This window comes from Mizuhopecten yessoensis, unplaced genomic scaffold (genome assembly GCF_002113885.1).
Source record: "Mizuhopecten yessoensis strain PY_sf001 unplaced genomic scaffold, ASM211388v2 scaffold11013, whole genome shotgun sequence".
NCBI classification, from domain to species: domain Eukaryota; kingdom Metazoa; phylum Mollusca; class Bivalvia; order Pectinida; family Pectinidae; genus Mizuhopecten; species Mizuhopecten yessoensis.
This window is the reverse complement of record NW_018408835.1, coordinates 702382-723206: the sequence shown is the minus strand read 5'-3', so window position 1 is coordinate 723206 and position 20825 is coordinate 702382. Positions and strand designations below refer to the sequence as shown.

The following is a 20825-nucleotide window of genomic DNA, read 5'->3' as shown; positions in this document are numbered from 1 at the left end:
AGTTCCTTTGATATATAACCATATATAAAGTTTCATGAAATATTCTGTTCGAAGGCGAACACGTTCTAAAGGATAGAAATTAACAATTATATACACAGCACAAAGTTCGATGTAGACTTGAAAATATATCCAAAGGAATGTCCTCCTCACTGAATCTTCAAATTAATAGAACAAAATGGTTTGGCGCTGTATCCAAAGCATGGAAGTATCCAGTTGAAGGTTACGTTCATGTACTAATTTAAACTTGCATAGTTTAATTTTTCAATATGTAGAAAACGACTCCCTGGTTCGCGTCACATGTCACTGTGTATCACGTGGACTTTTAAACGTGCCACAGGTCACGATCAAGTTGTCATAAAAACAGTTTCAACTTGAAACTGGAGCATGCATAGAACCTTTGAACTCCCCGCTCAAAATCCCAATACCTGTAACAACACCTCTTTGTGGTACAAAATACCATTATAGAGTACTAGTCCGCTCGTACACAAGATCATGGGTCAAAATTCATCATGGCAAAATTGTCATAGCATACGTCAGAGCTCCCAATTAGAAACAACAACAACCAAATGTCATATGATATGATCAGTTACTGGTCCTCCTAAATATTGTGGGATGCATTAAAATGCGTTTAATATCCATGCGTCATCACATTTTCGCACCCAATCACATGTGTTAGCCATTCACTGAAAGTACCGTTTGTTACATAATTTCCTATACACATTCCAAAGACGAGTAACCCTTGTCTCGTTGTGTTTACATTCCTCCTCAAGTAGCCATGCTTATTTCTGATAACGTTGATCCTTCATTATAGATATGTCACATTGTTCTTAGCGTCTGATTAACAACGCTTACAATCTGGTAATACAATGCGTTCCTGTCCCATTGGTGTCCAGTAATCTTGCTATATTATGGACGGTATTCGTATCCTCCTGATTTTTCCGTTCTATGATATCCACATGTTGACGAATAATGATATTCTAGCAAATTAATTTTAAATTACATTAACACTTATATGAAATCTATGTCTGTGACATTTTAAACTAAGTTCTTATATATTGTATATGATTGTGAGAATTGCAGTGAAGAATTAGCTATTCTCGGTGTGTGGTAAAACATAAAAGATCGTGGTCAGTATTTAATAATAGTGGTTAGTAGTGGTTAATAGTGCTTAGTAGCGGTCAAAAGTAGTTAGTAGTGGTCAATAGTGGTCAGCAGTGGTTTAAACGTGGTCAATGGTGGTTTGAAGTGGTCAGTAGTGGTCAGTAGCTACAGTGTTTGATCAATGTTAAATCTACGTTTTATTTGTAGGTATCAGCTGTCGTGTTTTTACATATTGTTATCAGTTATTTCGCCTACTTATGCTAATTCATTTTAATAAGCTCTTTTTATGAACTGCAGGCAGAACAAAATATTTGAATATCTTTATTGATAGTTAATCAACTAGACGAATAGTATGAAGGTATGTAGGTTTTTCATGATAGCTTATATTAGTTTCTGTGATAAAATTCGCCTATTCATGTGAAATGCATTCAGTAAGCCTTCTTTTCGTATCACTTACGAATCAATGATGTGAATATTTTAAATTATATCTACCCGGCAAGACAAGAGATATGGTGTTACGACACACAACGGGATGTACATCTGATGCAAACACTTGTATTGCTCTCTATTGATAGACTATATACACATAATAATTTAATATACAAGCTGCGTCGTGAGCAGAATGCATATGAACGAATCGTATAACTTAACCGTTATATCATCAATATACTGAATTAAATCTGCTACCTTACAAACACCCGCGTGTGGTTGCACAACACAACATTATGCTTTTTCACGATGTTTTTGTGTTTCGCCAGTGAAATAATGAATTTATGAAATAACCATTGGTTATGTTCAAAAATGACCTTGCTACCTATAGCCTACTCAGATACATTAATCATTCAGCTCCTCACGTCATTAACGACACCGGATAACTAATCAATACTCAGGATTACACACAGCCCACAGCTAGTCCATGACTAGCAGGTTGTTGGTATATGATAAGGAGGTGTAATTAAGGACTTAATAAGATGGCAATCGAATCAAAAACTGAGATGGAAGTATTTACAAATAAGACGACAGGAAATAACGTCTAATTGTAAGAATGACAACAGGAAGCTACCCATTAATCTTTTCCTTTTGTTTTCATGAAGACATAGTTAAGGTTAGCACTGTAGTGTTATGTGTTCTACAGTGTATGAAGTAGAATATTACCGATTAATATGTTTAATATCACAAAGAAAGAATTTGGATGATGTTGTTTACCTCCGTGCATTTTCTACAATCACATTTTGTAAAAAACTTGAACAGAGAAGATATAACAGCTTCGAACAGGCGGTTGTTATAAACAGGTATTTACCAGAAACAATATCAATATTTTGGGATTTCCTCAACCACTTATTGTATCAAGGAAGTACTTATAGACAGGTTGACGTTATGAACAGGTAGTTACCAGAACACTAGCAATAATTTAGGACTTCCTTAACCGATGCTTATATCAAAGTAGTATTTAGGAGAATTGGTCGTTATTACCAGGCGATATTTATATGTAATATATCTAAGCCAGTCTCAACTGTTTGTTGTACACTTGAAAAAAGATACTACCGCCCGAAGAAGCGCTGCTGATGATCAGTGAACGAACAGGTTGTTAACTAGACACATTTTCCATATGAATAGCAAAGATCACCTCATTCATATACAGGCTTTCATATACAAACACATAGATATTGCACAGCAATTATCAGCGTTGTGCTGACAAGGTATGCATATCCATACACACAGCACGGAAACAACTTTATGCTAATAGGTTACTATGGCAACATACTGACAAATAACAAACTTGAACCTAAAACCAGTCATTAACGTTACGTATATTGTGTTTCTAATGACACGTGTAACAGTAATACGTGAAATCTCCTCATTTTAGATAACGTCGTGACTTTTGGATTATTACTAGGTAGCTTTCTCAGGCAGGTATAGTGTCAACGTCCGTTCAGTTAGCATATACAATTGAGTACATTCCCGATTTAAAATAAATTGATACACAATAATACTACGTGTTAAAGATATTGAGCAGAGAAGTGATATATATAGTCATAACAACAGCTTAGTCAGGAAAAGGTCAATCGATACCGCTTAGACCAGCTACATCTATGACAAGACAGTCTCGCTGTGATTTGAATGTATCGACAGGATATTTTACAAAATTGCGATTTCAACACAGAGTATCTCTTTCAATCAGCGATATATTAATTAAAACAGAGTTCGAATTGTACACAGAGTCGAGATATTTTAAACTCTGTCAGAGCGTTTTCGGTTGTGAAATCTTAAATGTAAAGATGAATTTAAAACTATGATAAACAAAATACAAAATTCGGGCGATGATTTTTTTTTATCAATTATGATAATGTAACATTTATTGATGCCATGTAATAGTAATATTTGTTACCCCATTTTTTTATTTGCTATCAATTATTATTGATATACAATGTTATGTGTTTTAGCTACTATTTACCAAAGGTTATTGGTAACAAACGGATTTGTAAAACAAATTGCCATATTCTATACTGTACAAATATTTATACGTATCATATTTTATACATATGTTAGGTACAGTTGATGACAGTTGATGATTGTACTATTTAAGCTCTGTTGTTAAAAAGACAACTGCTTCTGTATAATTTAAAATAAAACACAAAATTAAAAAAATTATGGGATAGAATTCACAGGTTGCATGAACAAACAAGTTTAAACTGTATGTATCTGTAGTGTTTCACAGATATATATGGGTAATATGAAACACTTGGTAGCACCCAACTTATTATAGTTTTGACATGTTCAAACTGGTACAGGAAATCAATTAAGTTATAAATCTCAGCAAACATAAGTTACACTTCATATCATACAAAAAAAGGAAATGTTAGCTCTATATCCTTATATCTTTTAGGGTACACTTAGAGAACTGATTATTTCATTTCACTTAAAATATGCGTAATATTGTTTTGATGATGGACAGACAAATGTAAATGAAAAAAACCACACCACTTATTCAATTTAACTAATTAGTTTAGTCAAATATCAGGGATTGTCTCATTTAATGGTACACTGCCTTATATCAATTTTAACTACAAGGGAAACTTTTAATTCAGATAGATGTCAGCTTATGTTTCTTAGAACATTTGTTTAATAGTTAAATATTTAACAAATAAATAAGAATTTACTTAATCGACATACATAAATAAGCTTTAACATTCATATGTGATCTAGTAACTTTTCATTAACAGAAATGAAAAATGTAGCAAACTGTATATCGATCATGTCTTCCACTTCCTTTCAATTAAATTGTGACCAAGTTATAGTCTCTACAATATCCTAGTACTTTGTAACCTATGAAGCAAGACTTTAACATGTAATTAATATGTGCATCAGTGCATATTCATTTAGTTTTATAGGGCAGAATCCCTACCGAGTTTGTATTACGATTTGTATTACTTCAGGAAGTTAAATATAATTTGTATATCTGTACCATAGCAATACATTTTGGTCTGTTCCATTTCAAGTTTTTTTTCTAAATTTCAAGCCTATATTTACTGCATCAAAGTGACAAGGATGACGCTTTCATCTGTTAAGAATAGTCATAAAATATTCTTATCTAACCATGTAATATGATTTTCTCACAATCCCATTAGCTAGGGACATAGCACATATTGAAGTAAATGCAATTTCAAAATTGAATCCAATTCGACGTTTATCGATTTAAACAATTCGTTTGTATCAGTTGAAACAAAATGTATTCATTTTCGGAAGATGACATCTTCTCCGATATTTTTCATAATATCACGTCTTCAAAGACTGTTTTGATCAAATGACTACTAGAGCTTGTATCTGCTGCGTTCCCATGGTAACAGATTATATAGGCCAAATTGTTACACTTATACGATATGGTTTCACAATAATGGGCTTTATCTCTAATAACACATTTAAAACATTTCTTTTGGGAGTTGAATAATCTTTTTTAACAGTTAAGGTCAATCAAAATACCAGCCAACAGTTTTGACTTTGAGATATTAACCTAAAGCAATTGAAACTAAAAGGCAGACAAAAAGTTAAACAAAACCGATAAGTGAATTGTATTTTTATCTTTCTGAACTAATCCCGATCGAGTAATACATCAGTAAAGAGCCTATTATTTATGACAGGTTCGATAGCATCTCGCCGTGACTTCAAAATTAAAAAATCATTTATAAAATCCAGGTTCGTTAAACGATAATTACTGTAATCAGTTTGTTGAAAGACATATGACCTGTTGTTCACGTGTAAACGGAGCACCATTGTTTGTTATCGTTCTTCCTGTTTCTACCAGTAGTTAATCAGCTTCCGGTTAAAACAAAAGTTTTTTTTAACGTTTGTGGTGACATTTGTCTCCGTAGCCTCTAATTCTAGGAAATTTTCTTTTCAAAGACAACTACATCAGATTTCGAACTGTCTGCTTCTTGTCACCAAAAAAGGAATAAAGAGAATGTATTGATTTGCTGCAATTCAATTTTACATTTTTAAACAAAAATTGTCAGAAAACATCTTGAATTTGTTTTGCCGTAGTCCAAATCGATGTTATTTTATATTCATTCGTTTACAGCAAATTTCGTCGTTTGAACTTAAATCAGTATTGTGCCTCCTATCCGCAATTACAGGAAATTGCAATGGTCACGAGGACATTCAAGAACGCATAAGCAAATTAGCATCCGCGCATGCTCAAACAAGCAAGTTGTTTTCACTAGCGTACTGCTTTATTGATTCAACTCTCGTTAATTTAGTTCTTTTGTTAATCCGAACATCCACCATTGGGATACAGAAGTTCTTGTTCCTTAAGGCAATTTATCTTATTATTTAAAATAACATGGGGTTGATTATATATCAAGCGTTTCTAACTGTGCATCTCTACTTTAGATCTGAAATGGATATGGACGGGTTAATAATTGATGCAGACATTTGGTTCTTATCAACGCACACACAAGACATACATTCAATGATATCTAATCAACACAGTGTCAATCAATTTTGCATATATTAGGTGATATCTGATATGCTTTACTGATTATGCGCATGCAAAATATAATTTACAGATTCATTTGTAAAAATATAAAATATATTGAAAAATTAAATCATAGTTTTGAGACTGGTTCTTAAACAATATTTATTTAGGTTTTAATACAAACATTATTTTTTGTCTTTTAATGTATTGGATTGAATTTTTATATTTACAAAGAAAACAAAATATATCAATATTATATCCTTGTAGTTTCTAAGAAATGTTTGACTTTTTTTGAGCTACCACCGTTGGCAACATAATTCGTTCAGCCTAGTTCTATGGCCGCTACACATGTTCGAATCACGTTTCAATCGATGTAGTCAAATGTTTTATATCTTTGTTCGACAAACAACGAACTGAATTGTGATTAACATCAATTGTCATCAAACGATATAAATAGGTTTGTGTCAAGGTGATACAGATCAAACTGCCGTTCCAATTAGGACATAAAAGGAAGTGTCCATTATGACTGGGGTAACATAAAAGGAAGGACATGTAGATCTATGGTAACGAGGGAATATTCTTTTCGTTGATTTTCATCGCTAGTGTTCAATAAGCGTTAACGAGATCGTTATTTCATATATAACTTGTTTTTATTCGTCACACCTGAAGGTACATGGAAATATGCAATCAACGCTAGTCATGCAACGGGCTTTATTTCAGGTAAATCAACCCTCCTATCCTACAAACTCATGCACAATTCTTATAGAAAGGTAAATATGAATTTCATCTGCACCTGTAGACAAAATATTGCTTTTTGAAAACCACCTAGGCATACACTTACAACAACAGACACCCTATCATTGTATCATGTTGCAATATTATTTGTAACAGCTTGCGAAAAAACTGTTTCATAAATCATAAGTGGGTAAATATACGTATACCGGATGCTATCTAACTAATAAATAATGTGCATTTATGACTAGACAAATAAATACTTCACAATACTACCTATATTTCAAAACACATCATGCAGTTTTATCACGTTTTAAGAAATAAAGATGAACGGAGGCGATACAATTCATAGTGTTAATGTTTGTTAGTTTAAAAACTATCGGTTTGACAAGAGATTTTCTATTCTGATTGAAAATGATACGGTTTTATGACCACGAAATATTACCTTTCACAAAAACTGCATGTTTATAAATCTGTGTATTTGTATTTCATGAGCTCTTCGGTTATTTGGTTGTTGGTCATTAAGTTAGAAAAAGCATTTTATCAGATTCGTTACACGGTGTAAAGATTTAAATATATATCAGTTATAAATTTGGAATTAACTTGATATATTTATATATCCACTAGAGTAGAAATAGCAGTAGTATCCGCAAAGAGTAATGATCTATAACACTTTCCTAAACGCTGTTGAAACGCCTCCACAGATTAGTCGATATTGATACTGGCTTCATAGAAGAGCGATTATGATTGGTTGATGGGTTTCCGTTGTTTATCCATGTGCCGATGAGTTGGCTATATACTTCGTCACGGAAGGGAATCACATTACATTCCTGTTTCTCTAAAGATCGATGGAGAACGCTGAGTTAACCCTCCAGGTAAAATTAGTTATAAATCTAATCACACGGTTTGGTTTTTACCCTACTTTTAAATTTTCCAATTTTCTAAAGTGATGGCGTGACTGAGGAAATTTGCAGTGTGTCGCTCAAAAACACAGTTTGCCAATCTTCACATCACAAAGGGTCCTGATAGCTAACATCAGTGAATAGCAGGCTACCTGTTAACGTCCACGGGGAAAACACAATACCACATATGAGAAGATCACACCGAACGCGATGTCTTTGAGGAGGAAATGATGACCATTAGTACAGGGGGAAGCTGTTACGTAATTACCGTATCAGCGATGTCCAGAACACAAACAAGCACGTACGAACGTCTCGTGTTCAGGGCTCTTGTCTGACAACACCAAATCACTCAAAAACAAGAAGTTAGACTCGAAATAACATTTCCACGTGAAGGTAATAACGACTTCCAAGTAAGGTGTGTTATCACGGTCAACAATTTGATAAAACGAATATGTATAATTCCAAGTAATTGTGGCTGTTCCGAACTGCATTGGCCACGTGGTAGAGTTAACCGTTCTGACGATATAAGCTTCACACGAACTTAGTTTGTAACACGATTAGAGTAATGGTTGTGTAGCACATTAAACCACGCACACCGAGCTGAGATTTAAAACTACGGTCACTTTTGAGTGCCGTACCAGATTTTATATCAAACACATGTTTCACTGTAGCAATTTCAAGAACTCATGACACTAGTATGAAACATTCTTTCTACTGAAAAGTCAAATTAAATGATTTCATCATTAATGTCATGCATGCTTAATAGTTTGTTTTGAAATTCGTACTATTTATTTGAAAAAAACAAATAAGACACTGCCATCGAACGTTTTTTAAATGTGTGTTTACAACATCTTATGCAGAGTTGTGTTTGGAGTTTGATGTCATCTCAAAAACAAAGGTCATACGGAGACTGGTACCTGTGACGATACCGCCGACAAGTGTACAAAGAGAGAGAAGAAACCCCCATATTCAGTAAGGGCAGCACATTAGTCGCCTCTTATGATATCAGTAACACGCATAGGGATACAGCAGGTCTGTTCTTTCCCCAATATTATATTGGTCTATATTGACAATCCTAAGAATTCAGTGAAATGTGAAATAATTGTATAGACCACGAAACAAATTCAGAAAAGAAAGATATGATCAGACAATTAAAAATCAAATAATTTCATGCTTGTTTGCGATGAGGTTTTGTTTGTTACAAAAGTAAAAGTAATGGTTATAATAACAATTATAAAAACATCCAGAGAACGTATCGGTTGGCTTTTAATGCATTGCTTATTAGACATTATTGATTTTCGAATTTCTAACATAAGCCACGACAAATTTGTTATTACCTGTCTTCATTTGATATGTCATAAGCAAACTTCAAACTCGCGTTAATGATATAAACACGTAGTATTAATACTTCCTAAGAAATCGAGAATACTATTAAGGATCCCTGTCCCACTGAAATGTATTTTTTTTGTATATACAGTAACCTCCCTTGAACTTCCGTTTGGATATAATTCTAGACTGTTGGGCAAGGACACTTCTCTTGACTAGGTAGCCCAGTCGATTAGAGTGATACCGTAATATAACAATCTGAGGTCTTGGGTTTGAATATCGGTCTAGCCGTGCGGGGTTTTGTTTGGTAGTGTTATGGGGATCCTCAAGATAATCGAAATTTATTACCTTTCGTTCGAGTTATAATTTAACAACTACTCTATTATTGAATCGTTGTTTTTAGCAGAGATATAGGTAAATAAACCTGTACCCAGTATCGTCAACATTGTTTATGCGTCAATTACTCGTAAACAAGATAAACAATATACAATTGTTTCATGGCTATTTGGGGAACAGTCAATACTATCATCCCGAGGTAGGGGGAAGCCCTGGGGAACTGTTTGCCCGAGGCCGCTAGGCCAAGGGCAAACAGTTCCACAGGGATTCCCCTTACCTAGCGGCCTCGGGCAAATAGTTCCCCAGGGCTTCCCCCTACCTCGGGATGATAGTATTGACTGTTCCCAAAATAACCATGAAACAATTGTTTTATTACCAAATAAATATTAGTATCAATGCTGCATGCAATGTTGCCATTGCTTCAACACTGAGTCGCGGCCACCGAAACGCTTGAACGGGGCTCTCGAGGGGGGATTTCTGCGCATCGAATTCGCGCCGGGTAACAGTTCGCTCTGACCGGGAAAACAGTTTTGACTGTTCCACCCCTACAGCCGAAATTGGACAAAAGGCCAGAAACAGTCAAAAATGACTAATTATACTTTATATAGACTATTGGGTAATAACACAAGTTGGTGGCTGGATTCAGTGCATTATTTACACTGCTGGAGTAAAAACAAGGCCCTAGCTTAATTCTTAATGATCTTTCAGAATGTTGATAGGCCGTGTCTGCATGTCGTACATCATTGTTTAAACAGACACGTGCTGTTGTTATGGGATACACAGTGTGCTTAGCGTTCGCTAATTGATGAATTTCCTAAACTGTAATTCGCTTAAAAAATATCATGGATATCTAAACACGGGTTAGTTAGTTTGTGAATAGATTTATCGAAAAAACGGTAAAAATGCTTCGTTAACAGACTGAACTAACAGAATTATTTTAGAAATTTTCATTTTTTATGAGAAAGCATTAGGTTGTACCGTGACTAGATCCTTTGAAGATTCATCCACTTTATGACCCATCCATAAACATTTAAATCAATAATATGTGCTTATTCAATTAATTCTAACGCATACTTACATTAATTAACATATGTTCTCTGGTACATAGAGTATCGTACTGTATAGTTATTAAATTTCGCGTGGTAAATATTTCCGATGGTCCGGATCAGAATTTAATTACCCGCGAAAATTACCAACTATACAGTACACAAGCATATCAATTTATACAATTAGTTAAGAAACGTAAAAAAATACCAAGAAAATAAGAAAAAAGAAATATTTACCTGTTATTAATATTAATGGAATTCAATACAAATGGTTACTTGGCAACTGTCTAGTTAGGAAGCGAATGCGTACTGTTAGACATATGTGTATGTGTTTCTCTTGTAATGAATATGCTAACGAGGTATGGGTTTCGTACAAACAACTGGATAACCTATTTAAAAGTCAACCGGAACAGGCTGATAAGTACAGTTGAATAATCTACTTGTTTTCTCGTTGTAATTGGCAAGCTATCCCAGAATTCCTTGCGCTAGTCACTGCGGGAGACATTGCGCTCGTGAGATGATAGCATGTGTCCTCCAACGATTATGTTTCTTTGAGATACATGTGCCTTAAAAGGATGACACTTGAATGGAAGAAATACGACCCACTTTTATAGACTTGGCAAGCAGTAAATCGGTGATCGCCATACATCCATTCATACGAAGCATTGATAAATCTGCCAGAGTAGCATATCCAATTACCTGGATATTAGATTTGTGGTAATATCGGTCTCTGTTATCCAACTTAAAAGAATGACACGTTTGACAAAGGAAGACACAGAAGTACTTGCTCATGTCAGGATTGTATGTCCATACTCGTTTAAGATCCCCGTACCACTGCCAAAAACTGTAACTAAGTATCGGAAACAAAATTTTCCAGCATTACTATAAATCATTTCTTAAAAGAAAATCATACCGCGCGGGACCTGTATGAGAAATAATATATACGAAATAAAAAGTGCTCTGAGTGTAAACATTCCGCGGGCCAGACCGAAAGAACAATCTCCAGCACTAAGTTACAGTTTTTTGTTCAGTGGTACGGGGAGCCCTATAACAAACAGTATCCGCTAACTTAATGACCGATACGTCAACAAAATTTAATACATTTCCAATATATGTTTGTTATACCGACGGCCAAGACAGCTGACAATGGTAGTAAATAAAGAGAACATTATATACCCCTTCTGCATAATATGTTGAAATGTAAAATAAAAGTATTAATAAAATTAGCAATGGAAACGTTTCAAGTCACCTATCAATAAAAACGTAAACTGAATCTCCAAAAACCTCTGCAGACACCAGCCCAGTGCTTTTAAATACTACATACCGACCTGTGACCCCGATGCGGGTTTCACGCCACACGTGGTGAAGCAACACGTTCAGAGTGTAGCCACTACTTGGCCCCGACTGGCACGTGCAACCCCGCTACTGACATCCATGTCCGAGCTCGTTAGGAGAGTGAGATCTCTCAATTTAGTGTAAAACGAAATTCACTCAATCATTATAAACAGACTGTGTGTTTTCGTAGTTATGGCACAGATAACCTATGACGGAACACATCCTGTATCAATTATGCTACGGTAAATTGGGACAATCAATTTATTTTCACTAATAAATGGTACCACTGCTACCTATGGCGAGGTATTTAAAGGATTTATATGTTTTGCCTGTGTTAAACACATATCATCCTAATAATTCTTCCGCATTCCACTAATAAGCTTTAAACAGCCTTCCGGCTTACTGTGGTGCTCTTAACCAGATCTATGTTTCATCTATGTATTTATGTCATATGACTATTACGACCTGCAAACCCATTACCTATACCTTCATTGTTCGATGTCGGTAATAAAGCGTCTTATTGTTTATAAAACCGCCACGTATATGAGTGTTCCAAATAACATTCAAATATTTTTACTTGAAAAAGGAATAATTTTCTACACGATTGATATTTTATACTATCTAGATCAAGATTACACGACCGTTGAAATTCCCGTTTGTGAAATTCTAAATATAATCCATAAGTTGGTGTCAATTAAGTAGACCTGTTTTCAATCTATTTTTGTATTGCATTTAACAGGAATCTAAGTCTGGGGCGATTTGGTGTACTCTGTTACAATGTACGTTACTCACTCAGAAAGAGAAAGCTATTTCGTCATTCCTTATCGCTAAGTCTGGCATCACATACATATGTACACACCCTTAAAGATAAATACCTAAACATTATAGTGACACATCTATTTTCAGTTTATTTAAAAAAATAAAAAAATCATAAATATATAAGCGATTAAATCACAAATCTAGATATCTCGAATAAATGAATATCACATAAAATTAAATGTGAGTGACACGTTATTTTCTGAATATAATACGATGTATAGATATGAAAAAAGTAACTTAATACATTCTATTTTTAGCATTTAAAACTAAAATAAACACTTAAACTTTTTTTAAATAACCAGACAACCTTATGGGAACCGATGTTTTGAATGCCAGACACGAATACACACTAGCATACCTTCACACACCACAACGTACCATGTGTAGTGTCATGGCCGACTTACCTCCAACACTTGCACTTAGAAGGCGACCGTGATGAAACACTACCCTCACATTTACTTATAGGTGATGTTTACAGAAGCCCATACCCACCAGCAGGTAGGTGTATGTTGTAGTTCAGTTGTATTAACTGTTGAGAAACCCACTTTAAAGGAATAATGAATATCTTGCTTTTTTAATTGAAATTTACAGAAGCCCTTACAGACCAACATGCAGGTATGTGAGGATGATCGTTATTATGTGTGTATAGTAAAGTTCAGTTTTATTTACTTTTAAGAAACCTATTACATGTACTAATTCACAATCAACACTTATTGCAAGTTGCAGTCGCATACAATACAGCAGGTTTGGATGTAAGGGTTACCGGTATGTGTATGTTGTGGTTAAGTTATGTTAGCTGTTGATAAACCTATTAATGTTCGCCCAGTCAACCCAGTCAACCTTTCGCCCCGTCAAACTTTCGCCCAGTCAACCTTTCGCCCCGTCAAACTTTCGCCTTTCGTCCAGGAAATCAATTTTCGCTCAGTGTTAATTTTCCCACTTCGCATTTGATTCCTATGTTTATTGTGTTGTGTTCTTAAATTCACTGTAATGATAAATTCGCCCTCAATAAGGAGGGCGAAAAAGGCGAAAATTAAACCAGAGAAAATTTCGCGGTATGTAGTATTCTATTTCTAGCATGTCCATTATCTCGATACTCTCAACAATTATTAATAGGAAGACCCTACACTCTGGGGAGGATTTCGTTATAGTCCCTCACTCAGGTAATTAAGTACATATCACGTTGTATCCCATGTACACGTTCTGTTTCTTCCTTTGCGTTAAATTAACGTGCGAGCTCTAGTTGGTTGTACTGACGTTCTGCTTGTTATTGGTCTTCGTTTCAAAATGCTCATTCAAAGTGACATACCATAATATCACATAAAAAAAAAAAAATATCATATTATACTACACGTAACAACGGGTAAGCCAGTTGTTAGAATTACATTAAATGCTGAATTTTAGCAGGGAATAACATTAACCATTTTGAGTACATTGTTATGTTCCTGCCTGTTGACAGAACCCATTGCTTCCTCAAGCAGGGCGCGTACGCAGTGAAATACAATATGGCCGAAATGGCCGAACGGTACGTCAAGGATTACTTTGTTTGACTTCTTTATCGACTGACTGAATACCTAAATAGGCGCTTCTGTACTTTGTTTTCTTTGTGCTAGTTATAACCTTTCTCAGTAGCATTGGTTAACACGACGCTGACGGACTGCGCATATGAATTATGAATGAACAGGTGCAATATAACAGGAGGTTTATCAGAAGATCGTGAATATAATAGCAACAACGTAGCGGAGAGGATTTGAACTAAAATTCGCACTCACAAAACGACTGTATTTGCAGAATGTGAATGAGGATAATAAACAAAGAAAAATCCTTTAAGCTGGAATAAAAAAATATTAAAAGGTATACGTTTTATATAGGAAGAGATTAATGAGTTCGCCTTTTCAATATAATAACACATAACGAAAGCCGATGAACATCGATGAAAAATAATTTTGTCAATGTTCGAAGTTGCGTGTTTTATATTTGATACCAGGTTTAACTGAAAACATGCGATATAGCAACCGCCGAAACTCATAATAAAGACAGCTGCAAAGCGTTTAGGTGGCACATGTCCCTCTGTACTTCGCTTCGGAATTTCCACTTTGAGTTGCAATCTCTCGCACGTTAATCGGCGTCTTAACGACTATAATAGCTAAACGTACGGGAGACATTGTTAATATATTTAAATATATTTGTCTCAAAACCTCGCGCAGATTGCTTCTGCACAAATCACGGGAGACGTGTTCCTGCAAATACAATCCCTTCTGTTAAAGACACGCAGTGTCGTCCCATGGGCGGCTTTTGTCAGCAGAATCTGTTTTGATGTCGTCTGCTTGATGTCTTTACCTCGATGAACTTACCTTTGGTAGCCCCTGAACGTAATAGCGTTCAACACATACAACAATTTCCTTGTTACTTATAGCACGGTAAGCACCCCCTTAACAATTTTGCGACAGTGTCGGAGTGTTGAGAGGGAGTCGATTGGTACAATTTGTAGTTTGAAGGAGTGTTATCATAAAATGCAATATTACGATACAGCTAAACCTTATTTTCCGGGGCCGTACATTTCCGTACATACTGGTTCATCACATAGAGGATATTGTAAGTGTCCATAGGATGAGTTAATAATACATATCATATTCTAAAGTAAAATGAAAATGTGCTTTTATGTAACGTTCGTTATTGAGAACAGAAGTTTTTGATATTTTCACTTTTTCATAGAATATACTTGTGGCACAATGGCTGCACAAATATGTTTTATCTATATAGAAATTGCCATTCGTAGACATGTCTTGTTTGGACTTCAGGAGCTATTTTGTAGCAACACAATTTCGGTTCGGTTGTTGTAAATATGATTGACTTAACTATATAATTAATGTTTTCGCAATACGCGATGTTAAAAAAAGAAATCGTTTGTAATTACATCAATAGGATATTAAAATTATCTCAATTTTAACAATGGAAACACTTCTACATTTTCTGAATTATTTGTTTTAACAATTCAAACATTCTACAAGTCAATCATATTTGAACAACCAAAGATACCTTTATGAAAGTAGTCCAGATGGAATATAGTAAATGTATGATGGTCATGTTACATATACCGGTGCACTCGTTCACATACCAAGATGAGAAGTAGCTACAGAAAATTAAAATTAAAATTGAAAAGAAACACTTACCTTCATTTCCGAAGAGGAGTACATGAAAAGCAAACAGAAAAATATGAATAAGAAAAAATATCAAAAAAAACACACAATGAAACGAGTCAATTAAATTATAAAAATAATGATACTACTTGTATTCATGGATATCCGATACGCCTAATCACTAGTTAGTTGAGCAATAACTCAAATATAGCTGCTATATATTTTGATTAATTTTTAGCGGCAGTTATTTTTATAAGACAAAATAGCTCATATATGAATAACCCTAACGTCAAAAAGGAGGAATCGGAGTAAAACATGTGTTATTGTGTTTATTTGAATTCGAATTTACTAGCTAGTTGAGCAATAACTCAAATATAGCTGCTATATATTTTGATTAATTTTCAGCGGCAGTTATTTTTATACGACAAAATAGTTCATATATGAATAACGCTAACGTCAAAAAGAAGGAATCGGAGTAAAACATGTGTTATTGTGTTTATTTGAAATTGAAATGGAAAAAAATATACCCTAAAATGGTGTCGTACTCTTTTTGTTGTAAAAACTGTCAAGTTTACGCTTATATACAACACAAGTAAATAGTACTGCAATATATCTTACAATCAAACCAATGCAGCACCCTCATTGTGAAACCACATGTGTAATGAAGCCACCTTTTAATATTTCCTATTATAGTGACTGATTGTTAATTAAACCTGTAGTAGGAGACCACCCAAATAAATAGACCAATTGTTGACTTCCTGAAGGGTTTTCTTAAAGCAGAGGGGACCGTATTGAGCGTCATGATGTATCTATACTAACACTTATGTGCCGTGTAACAATACCCTGACGAACAACACCATTACGTGTGACAACACACTGTAACATTGCACAGTGAAATTCACAAACTAACGTTGTTTTCTAAATGTTGAAAAATGAAAGCTGGTTCTGCTCCTTGTATGTGCTTTATCGACCTAATTGATATTTGTAGGAAAAAGAAGTGTTGCTATCAATATTAACACAATCGCTCTTGAATCGGATTGTAAATCTCGTAAAACAAAACAAAAAACAGCAGATCATTGTCTTTATCAATTTTGAAACTATCAATGTTGAATAGTTTAGTGTACAATCAGTAACATAAACATAAAAAGTTTGATTTTTTTTAAAGAAATACTAAAATGTATTTCGCATTACCGAAACAATAGACGACACATCAAAACATATATGTATAAATAAGTGGTCGTGCCAAATGTCGTGATGTTGCAGGAATAAATGAAAGACAAAAATGGTAGCTGCTTGTTTTTACCAAGGCCGTTTATATTGCGGTATTACCGGTCCAGAACATCCGCTTGAAAAGTCCTAGAAACATAAATATGTCAACACAAGCTAGCATATTGACATCCAAGGACAGGAATTTGAGATCTAAATCCAGAAGGAATATTACCAATTCAATAATTTCAGAATTATTATTGAGTCCATGGTCTGATAAAACAGACTCCAAACGCTCTTTGAGAAGCATATCGCATGGTATCTGACATGTTTAATGTATAAATTAGTGATATTATTTGATCCCTTGTCAACAAAAAGGGCACATATAAAAAAAAACCGGTAAAAAGTATCGCAATATCATATAGCACAAGGTCAACACACAAGGGAACAATCAGCATCCAGTCGTTCAAAACTTTTAACGTGTCTCTGACAGATATTTTGTTAATTAGTTTTTCAAAAGAAATAGAAATAATTTACAATTTTTTTTTTTAATAATAATACAACCGTTTTTCAAAGCACAGTTAGCTTAAGGATCGTTTGTGAATGTTCAAAACACTTATTTTGAAAGAAAATATGAAAATTATAAAACATCTTTAATATTTATTTTTATTTTTGATCCAGTGGGCTATGAACCCAAACGGGTTGCTAAAATATGCATGCACTGTAGTCTTTTATTAAGGGTGGTCGGGTGGGGTGGTGGTTTGCACACCCGCCTTTCACCAAGACAGTGGGGGTTGGATTCCTTGATCCGACATGTAAAATGTGTGGTTCACCTGCAAAACTACGTTTGTTTCTCGGAATACTGCAGTTGTCTCCAATATTAATACCTCTTGTGCCCCTCCACCCCGACCGAGGATAATGATTAATATTTGATAAACTAGTTTCACACTGGTTGTAAAATTAAAAAAAAAAACGTTTGACTTAACTATCATATAACGACCATATTTGTAGTACCAAAAATATCAAATCTCGAATCTACCGATATTTCAACAAAACGTTGCACTTGTTTCCCGGGGGCCGCACATATATCGTATGTATCAGGTTTTTACAAGTACGAATCAATAATAATAATATACCCCCATGGTAGAGGTCGGGGGAACTTTTTCCATAGTTCGTAATAAGCCTCAATTGGAAAACCATAATGAAATCTTGTGATGAATTTAACCTTGAAAAATAATGCGAAAGTATAGTAGTGTTGTATCGATATGCCATCTGCTAAAGCAAAGTCCCATGCTGTGCAATTATAATCCAAAATTTACGATTCCGAGATTACATTGCAATTCCTGATTTCTAAATGGATGGGGTAAGGGATATAATTGTATTAACTGACGTCGAGGCACGTTTGTGGTAAACGACATGAAATTGAGGACAGCCATTTATCTATTTAATGCAATAGACGCGCAATTTTCAGCGTAAAGCAACAATTTCTCAATACGATTACCCGTAATTTTTGCAATTGCATCACAAGGTCAAATGACGAACGAAGATAATGGTGATGATACGAGTATGACGACGTTTATTTACTGCTAGTGCATCGTTTTCAGTACAAGTGTCATCGGAGTACAACATTACATGACGAAACCACTATTCAGTGAAATTTCTGACAACACGTAAATAATTAAAATTGTGGATCACACTTGCTCTCTCATTTGAATGGTTTATACGGTAATTTTATCAAGGAAATACAATATATTTAAGGATTAACTTAAATAAAGTTTTCATGTTATGGAGCTATAACACAAAAAAAGGAGTGTACTCTAAATAAACCGCTAATCGCTTTATGATGAGAGTACACTCCGTTTTTTTTTGTGTTATAGCTCAATAACATGGAAAATATATTCAAGACAATCCTTATAATTTAATCTCTTATACCCAATCCCTGTGGAAATTACTTTTATTGATGGACTCTTTTCTCTTAGAAATGTTTACGCCGCTGTATAAGCCAATCAAAAGCTACGTTACAAACGGCGACGCCGTTTTTTTACGTTATGGGCTGATAACACAATTTTAAGCCAGTGCAAAGGCTTATTACAAGCAAGTTAAAATTATTTCATTATATTCACATAAAAAGCCTACTTCGGCTAGAACAAAGGACATTATGATGCATATAATACAAGGGAGATCAATCATGTGAATGTTTCTTCATCTATTACAACGTCTTCATTTTAACAAATGCCGAAGTTTCATCAAAGCCGTTGTTTGAACTAAAATTCGGTAAAGTTAGCGTAGTGTTACAAAAACGGGAAGATTTACATGATTGGATAATATTTCATTTCAGACATAAAAATGAAAAAAAAATGCTATAACAACCATGACATTAAGTATCCACAATCACCTATTTTACCAATGTCCCTTTGCTACTAATTTAATCAATATAATACAAGGAACAATTTTTTGACCAGATACCGGACAACAAGCTATTGTGTGATGAACTCTGTTATATTCATACTAAATACTGAAAGTAAGGAATATAAAGGGATATCAAGATAAGACATCTAATGTAGTATAATTCTTCCCCCCCCCCCCCCTCGAAAACATAACATGGCGCGATTGGTACAAATATACATAATCCGAAGTCGTACAGGAAGAGAAATGATTGTACCATTACATTAAGATTGTAACATGTGACCTACATGTAGATCAAGGTAAAACAAATCGATTGAGTATATTCGAGTAAAGCAAATACTGAACATAACAGGGTCACACAACATGAACAACAACATAAATGAGGCATGCAAAATATATTATTAGCTTTCACAGTCATTTAAATACAATTACATTTGTAGTACCACTTTTATTCAATCTGTAATCCTTCGCCCACCCTGCGCACAACAATCAGCGGAAATACATGAAAACAAATAACTAAGGAACCCGGAAACCGGACAAAATGTCCGTTTTATCTTTTTGTTATCACCGTGACAGGGTTTGTACGAAAGTGTAAAAAGGTGAGGTAAAAAAAGAACAATTACAGTATGAGAGTGTGAAACTAGTAGAGTGAAATAAATGAACAAGTGTTGATTTGTGAAGAAAGAACATAGAGAGTGTTTCATGTATTGTGGGTCGTAGCTGGTGCAGCCCATCCCCAGAAAACCCACGAATGATGTATGCATGCCTGGGTTATTAAATGTATATACAAAAAACAAAGTAGATAGAATGTTTTGTGACCTTAAAACAAAACTAAGCACAAAGTCTGACGGTTGATAGATCAAATTGTAAAGTACAAAAATCTCGTAGTTCTGCATTTTAAAAGTTAATTCACACTTTCAGCGGGCGATATGGTGATAGTTTGGTAGCGGCTTCCAAATCTAGTCATCCTGTGATTGGATAAGGTGTGGAATGTTAAATAAAATACTCCTGTATCTCTGTTTATTACACCTTGTTATCAGTGTCATACCAACCCAGTACATTAACTCATTCACCCCTGAAATTTTATAATGGACTATTCAAACCTTGGAATTGGAACAGTTCAAATGCGTCTTCAGGGGTGAATGAGTTACATGTAGAAGAGCTATGATTGGCTGTTGGTTCCTATTGTTTCAGTCTTCCGATAACATTGTGACGTCACAAATATAGAAGGCTTGTCAAGGAAATGTCAGTATTTTATATTTCTAATCAGACTGTTAAACAGAGCTATCCATTTGAAAAGATTAACGAAGCTCGTCGTAATGTTGTTGTTTTTTTAACACCCCACATGTTCGTTAAAAACCTTTTTGATACAAGCTCTTTCTACCGCTCCCCTATTCTGGATATAAGCTTAAAACTTTTTGTTTTGTAAACGATCGTCCGCTTCTAGGACAGGAACGAGTTTGAAGTTCTTGTTATCATATGTTCAACCAAAATAAAACTAATT

The 20825-nt window shown here is 34.6% G+C and overlaps 1 protein-coding gene across 1 annotated transcript in view; it reads right to left on the bottom strand.

Annotated features, from left to right (window-relative positions):
• Positions 1 to 20825, bottom strand: part of LOC110464603 (atrial natriuretic peptide receptor 1-like) — a 405449-nt gene that overhangs the window by 202541 nt on the left and 182083 nt on the right. The gene's annotated exons all lie outside the window — the stretch shown is intronic.